General features: G+C 38.9%; 1 pseudogene; it reads left to right on the plus strand.

The window, feature by feature from the left end:
• Nucleotides 1–1741, plus strand: part of LOC138421178 (craniofacial development protein 2-like) — a 50753-nt pseudogene extending 49012 nt beyond the window's left edge.
• The last annotated feature ends 14172 nt before the right edge of the window (nucleotides 1742–15913 follow it).

Genomic DNA, 15913 nt, shown 5'->3' on the forward strand with positions numbered 1-15913 from the left:
TTTATTGTGATCCACACAATCAAAGGCTTTGGCATAGTCAATAAAGCAGAAATAGATGTTTTTCTGGAACTCTCTTGCTTTTTCCATAATCCAGCGGTTGTTGGCAATTTGATCTCTGGTTCCTCTGCCTTTTCTAAAATCAGCTTGAACATCAGGGAATTCATGGTTCACGTATTGCTGAAGCCTGGCTTGGAGAATTCTGAGCATTACTTTACTAGCATGTGAGATTAGTGCAATTGTGTGGTAGTTTGAGCATTCTTTGGCCTTGCCTTTCTTTGGGGTTGGAATGAAAACTGACCTTTTCCAGTCCCATGGCCACTGCTGAGTTTTCCAAATTTGCTGGCATATTGAGTGCAGCACTTTCACAGCATCATCTTTCAGGCTTTGAAACAGCTCAACTGGGATTCCATCACCTCCACTAGCTTTGTTCATAGTGATGCTTCTAAGCCCCACTTGACTTCACATTCCAAGATGTCTGGCTCTAGATGAGTGATCACATAGTCATGATTATCTGGGTTGTGAAGATCTCTTTTATACAGTTCTTCCGTGTATTCTTGCCGGTAGGTTTTGTGAGAGGGGATCAGAGGGCAGACACACTGAAACCATAATCACAAAAAACTAGCCAATCTGATCACATGGACCACAGAGTTATCCAACTCAATGAAACTAAGCCATGCCATGTGGGGCCACCCAAGATGGGAAGGTCATGGTGGAGAGGTCTGACAGAATGTGGTCCACTGGAGAAGGGAATGGCAAACCGCTTCAGTATTCTTGCCTTGAGAACCTCATTAACAGTATGAAAAGGCAAATGATAGGATACTGAAAGAGGAACTCCCCAGGTCAGTAGGTGCCCAATATGCTACTGGAGATCAGTGGAGAAATAACTCCAGAAAGAATGAAGGGATGGAGCCAAAGCAAAAACAATACCCAGCTGTGGATGTGACTGGTGATAGAGGCAAGGTCCGATGCTGTAAAGAGCAACATTGCACAGGAACCTGGAATGTCAGGTCCATGAATCAAGGCAAATTGGAAGTGGTCAAACAGGAGATGGCAAGAGTGAACGTCAACGTTTTAGGAATCAGCAAACTAAAATGGACTGTAATGGGTGCATTTAACTCAGATGACCATTATATCTACTAGTGCGGTCAGGAATCTCTTAGAAGAATTGGAGCAGCCATCGTGGTTAAAAAGAATCTGAAGTGCAGTACTTGGATGCAGTCTCAAAAACAACAGAATGATCTCTGTTCATTTCCAAGGCAAACCATTCAATATCAAGGTAATCTAAGCCTATGCCCCAACCAGTAACACTGAAGAAGCTGAAGTTGAATGGTTCTATAAAGACCTACAAGACCTTTTAGAGCTAACACCCCCAAAAGATGTCCTTTTCATTATAGGAGACTGGGATGCAAAAGTAGGAAGTCAAGAAACACCTGGAGTAATAGAGAAATTTGGTCTTGGAGTACAGAATGAAGCAGGGCAAAGGCTAATAGAGTTTTGCCAAGAGAACACACTGGTCATAGCAAACACCCTCTTCCAACAACACAAGAGAAAAATCTACACATGGACATCATCAGATGGTCAACACCAAAATCAGATTGAATATATTTTTTGTAGTCAAAGATGGAGAAGCTCTATACAGTCAGACAAAACAAGACCGGGAGCTGACTGTGGCTCAGATCATGAACACCTTCTTGCCAAATTCAGACTGAAATTGAAGAAAGTAGGGAAAACCACTAGACCATTCAGGTATGACCTAAATCAAATCCCTTATGATTATACAGTGGAAGTGAGAAATAGATTTAAGGGCCTAGATCTGATAGATAGAGTGCCTGATGAACTATGGAATGAGGTTTGTGACATTGTACAGGAGACAGGGATCAAGACCGTCCCCATGGAAAAGAAATGCAAAAAAGCAAAATGGCTCTCTGGGGAGGGCTTACAAATAGCTGTGAAAAGAAGAGAAGTGAAAAGCAAAGGAGAAAAGGAAAGATATAAGCATCAAATGCAGAGTTCCAAAGAATAGCAAGGAGAAATAAGAAAGCCTTCTTCAGAAATCAATGCCAAGAAATAAAGGAAAACAACAAAATAGGAAAGACTAGAGATCTCTTCAAGAAAATTAAAGATACCAAGGGAACATTTCATGCAAAGATGGGCTCAATAAAGGACAGAAATGGTATGGACCTAACAGAAGCAGAAGATATTAAGAAGAGGTGGCAAGAATACACAGAACTGTACAAAAAAGAGCTTCATGACCTAGATAATCATGATGGTGTGATCACTCACCTAGAGCCAGACATCCTGGAATGTGAAGTCAAGTGGGCCTTAGAAAGCATCGCTATGAACAAAGCTAGTGAAGGTGATGGAATCCCAGTTGAGCTGTTTCAAAGCCTGAAAGATGATGCTGTGAAAGTGCTGCACTCAATATGCCAGCAAATTTGGAAAACTCAGCAGTGGCCACGGGACTGGAAAAGGTCAGTTTTCATTCCAAATCCAAAGAAAGGCAAGGCCAAAGAATGCTCAAACTACCACACAATTGCACTCATCTCACACGCTAGTAAAGTGATGCTCAAAATTCTCCAAGCCAGGCTTCAGCAATATGTGAACTGTGAACTTCCAGATGTTCAAGCTGGCTTTAGAAAAGGCAGAGGAATCAGAGATCAAATTGCCAACATCCGCTGGATCATGGAAAAAGCAAGAGAGTTCCAGAAAAACATCTATTTCTGCTTTATTGACTATGCCAAAGCCTTTGATTGTGTGGATCACAATACATTGTGGAAAATTCTGAAAGAGATGGGAATACCAGACCACCTGACCTGCCTCTTGAGAATCCTGTATGCAGGTCAGGAGGCAACAGTTAGAACTGGACATGAAACAACAGACTGGTTCCAAATAGGAAAAGGAGTACATCAAGGCTGTATACTGTCACCCTGCTTATTTAACTTCTATGCAGAGTACATCTGAGAAATGCCAGGCTGGAAGAAGCACAAGCTGGATTTAAGACTGCTGGGAGAAATATCAATAACCTCATATATGCAGATGACACCACCCTTATGGCAGAAAGTGAAGAGGAACTCAAAAGCCTCATGATGAAAATAAAAGAGGAGAGTGAAAAAATTGGCTTAAAAGTCAACATTCAGAAAACGAAGACCTTGTCGTCTGGTTCCATCACTTCATGGGAAATAGATGGCAAGACAGTGGAAACAGTGTCAGACTTTGTTTTTTTTGGGTTCCAAAATCACTGCAGATGGTGATTGCAGCCATGAAATTAAAAGATGCTTACTCCTTGAAAGGAAAGTTATGACCAACCTAGATAGAATATTGAAAAGCAGAGATATTACTTTGCCAACAAAGGTCCGTCAAGGCTATGGTTTTTGCAGTAGTCGTGTATGGATGTGAGAGTCGGACTGTGAAGAAAGCTGAACGCTGAAGAATTGATGTTTTTGAACTTTGCTGTTGGAGAAGACTCTTGAGAGTCCCTTGGACTGCAAGGAGATCCAACCGGTCCATCCTGAAGGCTGCTGCTGCTGCTAAGTCACTTCAGTCGTGTCTGACTCTGTGCAACCCCATAGATGGCAGCCCACCAGGCTCCCCCATCCCTGGGATTCTCCAGGGAAGAACACTGGAGTGGGTTACCATTTCCTGTGTGGAAACACCAGTCCTGGGTGTTTTTTTGAAGGACTGATTCTAAAGCTGAAACTCCAACACTTTGGCCACCCCTTGTGAAGAGTTGACTCATCGGAAAAGACACTGATGCTGGGAGGGATTGGGGGCATGAGGAGAAAGGGACGGTAGAGGATGAGATGGCTGGATGGCATCACTGACTCGATGGACATGAGCTTGGATGAACTCTGGGAGTTGGTGATGGACAGGGAGGCCTGGCATGCTGCGATTCATAGGGTGGCAAAGAGTCGGACATGACTGAGCTACTGGTCTGAACTGAACTGAAATGAGAAGAAGATCAGGGCCTGAGAAACTATTTCAAAAATTTACAAATGAAAATCTCCCTAACATGGGAAAGGAAATATGCACCCCAATCCAGGAAGCACAGAGTTTCATATAGGATAAACCCAAGGAGAAACACAGTGAGACACATGTTTTTCAAACTAACAAAAACTGGAAAGAAAGGAAAGATATTAAAAGCAGCAAAGGAAAAGAAATAAATAGATGGTAGTCACCATCTACAATGATTTGGGGGTCTAAGAAAATAAAATCTGCCACTGTTCACACTTCCCCCCCTCTATTTGCCATGAAGTGATGGGATCTGATGCCATTAACTTAGTTTTTTGAACGTTGAGTTTTAAGCCAGCCTTTTCACTCCCCTTTTCACCTTCATCAAGAAGTTCTTTAGTTCCTCTTCCATTTCTGTCATTAGAATGTTATCATCTGCATATCTGAAGTTGTTGATATTTCTCCCAGCAATCTTAATTCCAGTTTGTGATTCATCCAGCCCAGCGTTTGAATGATGTACTCTGCACATAAAATAAACAAGGTGACAATAAACAGCCTTGATGTACTCCTTTCTCAGTTTGGAACCAGTCCACTCTTCTATGTCTCGTTCTAACTTTTGCTTCTTGACCTGCATACAGGTTTCTCAGGAGACAGGTAAGGCAGTCTGATACTCCCACCTCTTGAATTTTCACAGTTGTGATCCACACAGTCAAAGGCTTTAGTGTAGTTGATGAAGCAGAAGTAGATGTTTTTCTAGAGCTCCTTTGCTTTCTCCATGATCTAACAAGTGTTGACAGTTTGATCTCTGGTTCTACTGCCTCTTCAGACCCCAGCTTATACATGTTAAAGTTCTCAGTCCACATACTGCTGAAGCCTAGCTTGAAGGATTTTGAGTGCACTCTTGCTAGAATGTGAAATGAGCACATTTGTATGGTAGTTGGAACATTCTTGGATAGTTCCTTCTTTGAGATTGGAATGAAAACGGACCTTTACCAGTCCTGTGACCACAGGTGAGTTTTCCAAATTTGCTGACATATTGAGTGCATCACTTTAATAGCATTATCTTTTAGGATTTGAAATAACTTAGCTAGAATTCCATTACCTCCACTAACTTTATTGGTAGTAATACTTCCTGAGGCCCACTTGACTTCACATTCCAGCTTATCCAGCTCTAGGTGAGTGACTGCACCATCATGGTTATATGGGTCTTAAGACCTTTCTTTCATACAGTTCTTATGAATATTCTTGTCACTTATTCTTAATCTCTTCTACTTCTTTTAGGTCCTAGTCATTGCTGTCCTTTAACTTGCCCATTTGTACGTGAAATATTCCATTGATATCTAACATTTTCTTGAAGAGATGTCTAATTTTCCCCATCCTACTGTTTTTCTCTATTTTTCCCTTATTCATTTAACAAAGCCTTCTTACCTCTCCTTGCTATTCCCTAGAACTCTGCATTCATTTGAGTATATCTTTCTCTCTTTCTCATTTGCCTTTTGCTTCTCCTCTTTCCTCAGCTGTTTGTAAATCCTCCTCAGACAAGCATTTTGCTTTCTTGAATTTCTTTTTCTTTGGAATGGTTTTGGTCACTGCCTTCTGTAAAATGTTATGAATCTTTTTTTCATAGTTCTTCAGGCACTCAGTCTATCAAATTTAACCCCTTGAACCAATTTGTTACTCCATTGTATAATCATGAGGGATTTTATTTCTTTCATAACTGAATGGTCTAATCATTTCCCCAACTTTCTTCAACTTAAGCCTGAATTTTGCAATAAGGAGTTCATGATCTGAGTCACAATTAGCTTCAGGTCTCATTTTCACTGACTGCATTGTGCTCTCCATTTTTGGCTGCAAAGAACATAATCAGTCTGATTTTGGTTTTGACCATCTGGTAATGTCCATGTGCAGAGTTTTCTCTTGAGTTGTTGGAAAAGAGTGTTTGCTATGAACAGTGCAGATGCAATATAAAAAACGACAGAATGATCTTGGTTCATTTCAAGGGAAACAACTCAAAGTCACAGTAATCCAAATTTATACCCCAGCCACTAGTGCCAAAGAAGTTGAAACTGAAAGGTTCTATGAAGACCTACAAGACTTTCTAGAGCTAACATCTAAAAAAGATGTTCTTTTCATCATAAGGGACTGGAATGCAAAAGCAGGAAGTAGAGATATACCTGGAGTGACAGGCAAATTTGGCTTTGGAGTACAAAATGAAGCAGGGCAAAGGGTAACAGGATTTTGCCAAGAGAATGCACTTGTTATAGCAAGCACTCTCTTCCAACAACACAAGAGATTACTCTACACATGGACATCACCAGATGGTGAATGTCGAAATCAGATTGATTATATTCTTTGCAGCTGAAGAAGGAAAAGTTCTATACAGTGAACAAAAATAAGACCTGGAGCTGACTTGTGGCTCATGTACGAGCTTTCTATTGCAAATTCAGACTTACATTGTAGAAAGTAGGGAAAATCACTAGGTCATTCATGTATGACCTAAATAAAACCCCTTATGATTATAAAGTGGAAGTGACAAATAGATTCAAGGGATTAGATCTGATAGAACGCCTGGAGAGCTATGAATGGAGCTTTGTAACATTATACAGGAAGCAGTGACCAAAACCATTACAAAGAAAAAGAAATGCAAGGAAGCAAAATAGTTATCTGAGGAGGTCTTAAAAATACCTGAGAAAAAGGGAAAGGAAAGCAAAGGAGAAAGGGGAAACTATACCCGACTGAAAGCAGAGTTCCAATGAGTAGTAGGATGAGATAAGAAAGCCTTCTTATACATCTGTGTCTCTTTTGCTGTCTCCAATTAAAATAAATAAATTTATATTAAAAAAGAAAGCCTTCTTAAATGAACAGTACAAAGAAATAGAAGAAAACAATAGAATGACAAAGATTAGAGATCTCTTCATGAAAGTTAGAGATACCAAGGGAATAGTTCATGCAAAGATGGACACAATAAAGTACAGAAGCGATAAGGACCCAATAGAAACAGGAGAGATTAAGAAATGGTGGCAAGAATACACAGAAGAACTCTACAAAAAAGGTCTTAGTTACCTGGATAACCACGACTATGTGGTCATTTGCCTAGAGCCATACATCCTGGGGTATAAAGTCAAACGGGCCTTAAGAAGAATTATTACAAACAAAGCTCATGGAGGTGATGGAATTCCAGCTAAATTATTTTATATCCCTAAAGATGATGTTGTTAAAAGTGCTGCATTCAACGTGTCTGTAAATATGGAAAACTCAACAGTGGCCACAGGACTGGAAAATGTCAGTTTTCATTCCAATCCCAGAGAAAGGCAATGCCAAAGAATCTTCAAACTGGTGCATAATCATGCTCATTTCACATGCAAGGTAATGCTCAAAAATCCTTCAAACTACACTTCAACAATAAATGAGACAAACTTCTAAATGTACAAGTTGGGATTTGAAGTGACAAAAGAATGAGATCGAATCCCCAACATCCACTGGGCTACTTACAAAACAAGAGAATTCCAGAAAGACATCTACTTCGTTGACTATGCTAAAGCCTTTGACTGTGTGGATCACAGCAAATTGTGGAAAATTCTTTGAGTAGGGAATACCAGATCACCTTACCTGCCTCCTGAGAAATCTGTACGCAGGTAAAGAAACAACAGTTAGAACCAGATGTGGAAAAACAGACTGGTTCCAAATTGGGAAAGGAGTATGTGATGGCTGTATATTGTCACCATGTTTATTTAACTTATATGCAGAGTACATTAAGTGAAATGCTGGACTGGATGAATCACAAGCTGCAATCAAGATTGCCAGGAGAAATATCAATAACCTCAGATATGCAGATGACACCACCCTTATGGCAGAAAGTGAAGAGGAACTAAAAAGCCTCTTGATGAAAGTGAAAGAGGAGAGTGAGAAAGCTAGTTTAAAACTCAACATTCAAAAAACTAAGATCATGGCATCCAGTCCCATCGCTTCATGGCAAATAGATGGGCAAAAAACAGAAACAGTGACAGACTTTTCTTGAGCTCCAAAATCATGGAAGATGGTGACTGCAGCCACGAAATTAAAAGATGTTTCCTCCTTGGATGAAAAACTATGACAAACCTAGACAGTGTATTAAAAGCAGAGACATCACTTTTCAACAAAGGCTAAAGTTATTCCAGTAGTCATGTACAGATGTGAGAGTTGGACCATAAAGAAGGCTGAGTGCTGAAGAATTGATGCTTTTGAACTGCGGTGCTGGAGAAGACTCTTGACAGTCCGTTTGTTGCAAGGAGATCCAACCAGTCCATCCTAAAGGACATGAGCCCTGGATATTCATTGGAAGGACTGATGCTGAACCTGAAGCTCCAATACTTTGGCCACCTGATGCAAAGTGCTGACTCATTGGAAAGACCCTGATGCTGTGAAAGATTGAAGGAAGAAGGAGAAGAGGATGACAGAAGTTAAAATGGTTTGATGGCATTACCGACTCAGTGGACATGAGTTTGAGCAAACTCTGGGAGGTGGTGAAGGACAGGGAGGCCTGGTATGCTGCAGTCCAGTGGATCACCGAGTCAGACACGAATGAATGACTGAACAATAACAACAGTATGTTAGTTAATTAATATATGTGTATATTCCCTGTCCTACACAATAATTTTTTGTAGCTTATTCATTTTATACATAATGGTTTGCATCTCTTAATCCTCTATACTTTTGCTTTCATCTCTCCACTGGTAACCACTAGTTTGTTCTCTATATATGAACTCGTTTCTGTTTTATTTTTTCATTCATTTATTTTTCATATTCCATATATAAGTGAAAGCAGTATTTATGTTTCTCTCTCTCATTTATTTCACTAAGAATAACCCCTCCCAGTCCATCCATGTTGTTGCAAATGCAAATTTTCAGTTTTTTTATGCCTGAGTAATACACACACACACACACACACACACACACACACACCTTCTTTATCCATTCATCTGCTGATAGATACTTAGATTGCCTCAATATCTTGTTATTGCAAATAATTAATAATCAAATAATAAATGACCCTATTATCATTGGAATGCATCTGTCTTTTTCAAGTTAGTGTTTTCATTTTCTAAAAAATTTGCCTGCAATGCAGGAGTCACAGGAGTTGTGGGTTTGATCCCTGTGTCAAGAAGATCCCCTGGAGGAGGCTCTAGTATATTGTATAGTATATTAATGGAGTTCTTAGGGTTTTCTGTAATAATATCATGCCATCTATAGATAGTGACAATTTTACTTCTTTCCTTCCAATTTTTTAACTTTTATTTGTTTTTCTTGCTTGTTTGATGTGACTCTTGGTTGTTTATTATGACTAGAGCTATAACTATACTATGTTAAATAAAAATGGTGCAAGTAAGCATCCTTGTCTTGTTCCTAATCTTAGACAGAAAGCTTTCAGGTTTTCATTATCAAGAATGATGTTAGTTGTGGGTTTGGCATAAATGGCCTTCATTATATTAAAATATGTTCCCTCTATAACAACTTTGAATTTTTATCATAAGTGGATACTGAATTTTGTTAAAAGCTTTTACTGTTTATTTGCAATGATAATATAATTTTATTTTTCCTTTTTAAAAATGTGGTTATCATAATGATTAAATGACAGATATTGAACCATTCTTGTATTCCTAGAATAAATTCTATTTGATTATGGTGCATGACACTTTTTCTATGTAATTAAATTCCATTTGCTAATATTTTGTTGAATTTTTTCATCTATCTTCATAAGTGATATTATCATGTAATTTTTTCTCTTTTGGGTGGTGGCTTTAGGAGGAATTGGTATCAGGATAATGCTGGACTTTAAGAATGAATTCAGTTTTATTCCTGCCTCTTCAATTTCTTGGAATAACTTGAGCAGCATAAGTATTAGCTCTTCTTTATTTCAAATACTGAAAGATGATGCTGTGAAAATGCTGCACTCAATATGCCAGCAAATTTGGAAAACTCAGCAGTGGCCACAGGACTGGAAAAGGGCAGTTTTCATTCCAATCCCAAAGAAAGGCAATGCCAAAAAATGCTCAAACTACCGCACAATTGCACTCATCTCACATGCTAGTAAAGTAATGCTCAAAATTCTCCAAGCCAGGCTTCAGCAATACGTGGACCGTGAACTTCCTGATGTTCAAGCTGGTTTTAGAAAAGGCAGAGGAACCAGAGATCAAATTGCCAACATCCGCTGGATCATGGAAAAAGCAAGAGAGTTCCAGAAAAACATCTATTTCTGCTTTATTGACTATGCCAAAGCCTTTGACTGTGTGGATCACAATACACTGTGGAAAATTCTGAAAGAGATGGAAATCCCAGACCACCTTGCCTGCCTCTTGAGAAATCTGTATGCAGGTAAGGAAGCAAGTTAGAACTGGACATGGAACGACAGACTGGTTTCAAATAGGAAAAGGAGTACATCAAGGCTGTCTATTGTCACCCTGCTTATTTAACTTCTATGCAGAGTACATCATGAGAAACGCTGGGCTGGAAGAAACACAAGCTGGAATCAAGATTGCTGAGAGAAATATCAGTAACCTCAGATATGCAGATGACACCACCCTTTTGGCAGAAAGTGATAGGAACTAAAGAACCTCTTGATGAAAGTGAAAGAGGAGAGTGAAAAAGTTGGCTTAAAGCTCAACATTCAGAAAATGAAGGTCATGTCATCTGGTCCAATCACTTCATGGGAAATAGATGGGGAACAGTGGAAACAGTATCAGACTTTATTTTTTGGGTTCCAAAATCACTGCAGATGGTGACTGCAGCCATGAAATTAAAAGATGCTTACTCCTTGGAAGGAAAGTTATGACCAACCTAGATAGCATATTGAAAAGCAGAGACATTACTTTGCCAACTAAGGTCCGTCTACTCAAGGCTATGGTTTTCCCAGTGGTCATGTATGGATGTGAGAGTTGGACTGTGAAGGAGGCTGAGCACCGAAGAATTGATGCTTTTGGACTGTGGTGTTGCAGAAGAGATGCAACCAGTCCCTTCTGAAGGAGATCAGCCCTGGGATTTCTTTGGCAGGAATGATGCTAAAGCTGAAACTCCAGTACTTTGGCCACCTCATGCGAAGAGTTGACTGATTGGAAAAGACTTTGATGCTGGGAGGGATTGGGGGCAGGAGAAGAATTGGATGACAGAGGATGAGATGGCTGGATGGCATCACGGACTCGATGGACGTGAGTCTGAGTGAACTCTGGGAGTTGCTGATGGACAGAGAGGCCTGGCGTGCTGTGATTCATGGGGTCGCAAAGAGTCAGACATGACTGAGTGACTGGACTGAACTGAACTGACCTGAATGGTCTAGTGATTTTTCCTACCTTCTTCAATTTAAGTCTGAATTTTGCAATAAGGAGCTCATGACCTGAGCCACATTCAGCTCTCAGTCTTATTTTTATGATTGTATAGAGCTTCTCCATTTTTGGCTACAAAGAATATAGTCAATCTGATTTTAGTATTGACAGTCTGGGGATGTCCATGTATAAAGCCTTCTCTCGTGTTTTTGGAAGAGGGTGTTTTCTATTATGAGTGTGTTCTCATGGCAAAATTCTGTTAGCCTTTGTCCTGTTTCATTTTGTACTGTAAGGCCTAATTTGCCTGTGATTCCAGGTACCTCTTGACTTACTACTTTTGCATTCTAGCCCACTATGATGAAAAGAACATCTCTTTTGAGTGTTAGTTTTAGAAGGTCTTGTATGTTTTCATTGAACCATTCAACTTCAGCTTCTTCAGCATTATTGGTTAGGGCATAGTCTTAGATTACTATGCTATTGAGTGGTTTGCCTTGGAAGTGAACAGAGATCATTCTGTCATATTTGAGACTGTACCCACATACTGCATTTTTCAGACTATTTTGTCGACTATGAGGGTTACCCCATTTCTTCTAAGGGATTCTTGCCCACAATAGTAGATATAATGGCCATTTCAATTAAATCCACTCATTCCAGTCCATTTTAGTTCACTGATACTTAAAATGTCAGTGTTCATTCTTGTCATTTCCTGTTTGACCACTTTCAATTTACCTTGATTCATGGACCTAACATTCCAGGTTTCTAAGCAATGTTGTTCTTAAAGTATTGGACTTTACTTCCATCACCAGTCACATCCACAGCTGGGCACTGTTTTTCCTTTGGCTTTTTCTCTTCATTCTTTCTGAAGTTATTTCTGCATTCTTCTCCAGTAGCATATTGGGCACCTGCTGACCTGGGGAGTTCATCTTTCAATGTCATATCTTTTCACCTTTTCATACTGTTCACGGGATTCTCAAGGCAAGAATACTGGAGTGGTTTACCATTCCCTTCTCCAGTGGACCATGTTTTGTCAGAACTCTCCACCATGACCTATCCATCATGGATGGCCCTACATGGCATGCCTCGTAGTTTCATTGAGTTAGACACTCAATGAAACTACGAGGCATGATGGTGAGAGGTAGGGCTCAAGAAGAAAGGGTTAGAGTCAGAGCCAGATGTGAGGCTGGGCTGCTCCTATGCTCAGTGTTTTTCACTGCCTTTTCAGGATTGGGCTTGGGTCCAAGGTGCTGGAGCAGAGGCCCCGAGGCTTGGGTCCAATTTCCTTCCATTCCCTCTAGGTGTGCGCTCTTCCCACTTTTAGCATCAGCACTTTCACTCTAGAAAGGAGTAGCTTTGGAAGAAGAAGGGCCATAGCTGGCACTCTTTGTGGGCTGAGTGTGAGGTAGTGTGGTCCCAGCACTCCAGGCACAGTTCCAGGTCACTTCTGATCCACTGCCTTCACAATTGCCAGCAATGGTTACCCTTGCTCCATTTAGATGCGGTGCTAGGTCAGTATCTGCTTCATCCCCCACACATGTGCACTATTTTTGGTAGTTGCCACTTTCACCTTAGTGTGGGGCTGTGCAAGTGTTAAAGGGGCTGGAGCAGGTACTTAGTATGTGCTGAGTCATGGGAACCAGCCAGTGTCCTGGGAAGTTTCGGTTTGCTTCCTCAACCTTGTTCCCAGGAGTAAGTAAGTATAAGCATGCTCTTTATCAGTAGGCACTAGGTTTCTTACAGAATTCCTGTTTGTACCACTAGTTTTCAAACCATACAAAGGGAACACAGCTTCCTGTCATTGAATCCCAGGCTGGGGTCCCCAATATGTGGCTTGAATCACTCACTCCCCAGGGAGATCTCTGTGCTTGTGTAATCCCCCTCCTCAACTGTGTCCTCTCCCAGGGGGATGCCTGAATAACCTGATTGCCTGAATGACCTTCCTACCCAAATCCATGTGGATCTTCCTTTACAGTCTAGTTGTATAAAAGTCTTTCTGTCAGTTTCCAGTTGGTTTTCAGTGAGAATTTTTCCTCATGTAAATATATATTTTACATATGTTCATGAGGGGGGAGGTGAGGTGAGCTCAGAACCATCTAACTGTACCATCATGGTCTCTTCCCTCTATTTGCTTCTTTGTGAAAGCTTGATCATTCCATTAATATTAATCATTCTACAAGAGCAAGGAATATTTTTCATTTATTTAGATAGACATTTTTGTCTTTCAATAGTGTTTTAAAAATTTTTAACATAAATTTTGTATAGTTCTTGCTAAGAGTATGTCTAGATAGTTTATATTTTAACCCAGGGACTTCTCTTCCTTTATACAATCTAACATTTTACTGTTTATATAAAATGGAAACTATTGATTTCTATATTTCATTTTGTATCCTGTTAAGAGAAGTTCCCAGGTGGTACAAAATCCTCGTCCAAGCAGGAGATGCAGATTCAGTCCCTGGGTCAGGAAGATCCCCTGGAGAAGGAAAAGGTAACCAACTCCATTATTCTTGCCTGGAAAATCCTGTGGACAGAGGACTCTGGCGGGCTACCCTCTATGACGTCCCAAAGAATCAGACATGACTTAGTGACTAAACAACAATATATTGCATTCACTGATTTATGTTAATAGTTTTTTTCATTGATTTTCTTGATTTTTCTTAATATAATAATACCTACAGTTAGAACTAGCTTTACATTCCAATTGCTTTATTTTGTCTAATTTGATTGGCTAATTCTTTCAATATTATGTCAAATAGGAATGGCAATGATAGGCAACTTTGTGTCATTTCTTAATTAATTAATGCAGATGCTGTTAAATGTTTCTTAAGTGTCTGTAAGTAAAATGTATGTTTAGTTGATTTCTATTTTAATAAATGAGTGTATATGTGTGAATGTGTATGTATGATCAAGAATAAGTGCTTAATTTTTTCAAAGGTTTTTTTTGACATTGTTGGAGATTGTCGTATAATTTCTCCCTTGACCTATTGATATGATTAAGTTATAATGGATTTTCCTATACGAAATCATCTTGTATTCCCAGAATAAACTCTCTCTGATTGTGATTTATTTTAGTTAAATATGATATTTTTAATATTTTGCTTATAACTTTTACATAGTTTTTGCAAGTAAGCTTTCTTTTTTGTATTAACTTTTTATGTCAACAAATATTTTACATTTGACATTAAAAATTGAATAATTTTCTTTCCTTCTTTCATGATCTGGAACTATTTAAATAGCAACTAGACGATCTGTTTTCTTAGTTGTTTGGTAGTGCTTCACACTGATCCTGGTGCTGTTTTGAAGGGTAGCTTTTTGAAAAACCCTCTAGTTACTTGAATAATAATAATCAGTTTATCTAGGCTTTTAATCTCAATGTTTAATTTTGACTGAGATTATCTACTTCATCTAAGTTTTTAAACTATTTTCATGTAATTATGCCAACATAATTACATAGATTAAAAAATCCTGTATTTTTATGGTTATTTTTCCTTTGTCATATTTATTGTGTGTACTTTTGCTTCCTACCTCTGTTTACCAAAAGTATTAATCATTTATTTGTCCATTTTATTTATGTTTTTCAAAAGATATGATTTTTTATTAATGCTATCTTTTCTGGTTTTCTAACTCATTTATGTCTGCTTTTTAGTAATACTTTTGCTTTCTTTTGGTATCCTTTGTTGTTTTTTTATTCACTTTTGAATTTGAATGTTTAACTCGTTTCATTTTTACTGATATGGGTAAGAAAGTGATGAATTTTGGAGTGTTTAGTTTGACTATCACCTGGATAGAATATATTGTATTTGATTTATTGTTGCCTTCTGGAAATTCTGCAATTAATTTTTAAAAAATTAATTAATTTATTTGTTTTACTTTGCAATATTGTATTGGTTTTGCCATACATTGACTTGAATCTGCCATGAGTGTACATGTGTTCCCGATCCTGAACTCCCCCTCCCACCTCCTTCCCCATCCCATTCTTCTGGGTCATCCCAGTGCACCAGCCCCGAGCACCCTGTATCATGCATTGAACCTGGACTGGCGATTCATTTCACATATGGTATTTTACATGTTTCAATGCCATTCTCCCATATCATCCCACCCTCGCTCTCTCCCATAGAGTCCAAAAGACTATTCAATACATCTGTGTCTCTTTTGCTGTCTCACATACAGGGTTACCGTTACCTTCTTTGTGTGTCTGTGTATGTTTGTTAGTTTACATTTTCAAGTAGAAAGACTTTTAAAAGATATTATAAATTTCTAGCTTTATTGTACTTTGGTCAGAATATACTATTCTGTATTTGAAAAAGAATATTTTAACGTTCTAATATGTGTATCATTTGTAAATGTTCCATGGGCACTCTTAAAGAAGGTGCATCCTTCATTATTGGAAAACAGAGCTCAATATATATTCATAAGACCTGCCTTTCTGGTCATTTAGATCTTCCATATCTTTACTAATTGACTTTGTCCAGTTGATCTATCTGAATCTAAAAGAAACCAATATGAGATTAATTTATTCCTACTAGTCATCTCCTGGAGTTTCCTCAAACTCATGTCCATTTAGTCAGGGATGCTATCCAACCATCTCATCCTCTGTCGCCACCTTCTCCTCCTACCAAATGTAACTATATACATATATATATATATATGATATTATGTGGTGTTTTTATTTTAAC

Source organism: Ovis canadensis, chromosome 15, assembly GCF_042477335.2.
Source record: "Ovis canadensis isolate MfBH-ARS-UI-01 breed Bighorn chromosome 15, ARS-UI_OviCan_v2, whole genome shotgun sequence".
Taxonomy (NCBI): domain Eukaryota; kingdom Metazoa; phylum Chordata; class Mammalia; order Artiodactyla; family Bovidae; genus Ovis; species Ovis canadensis.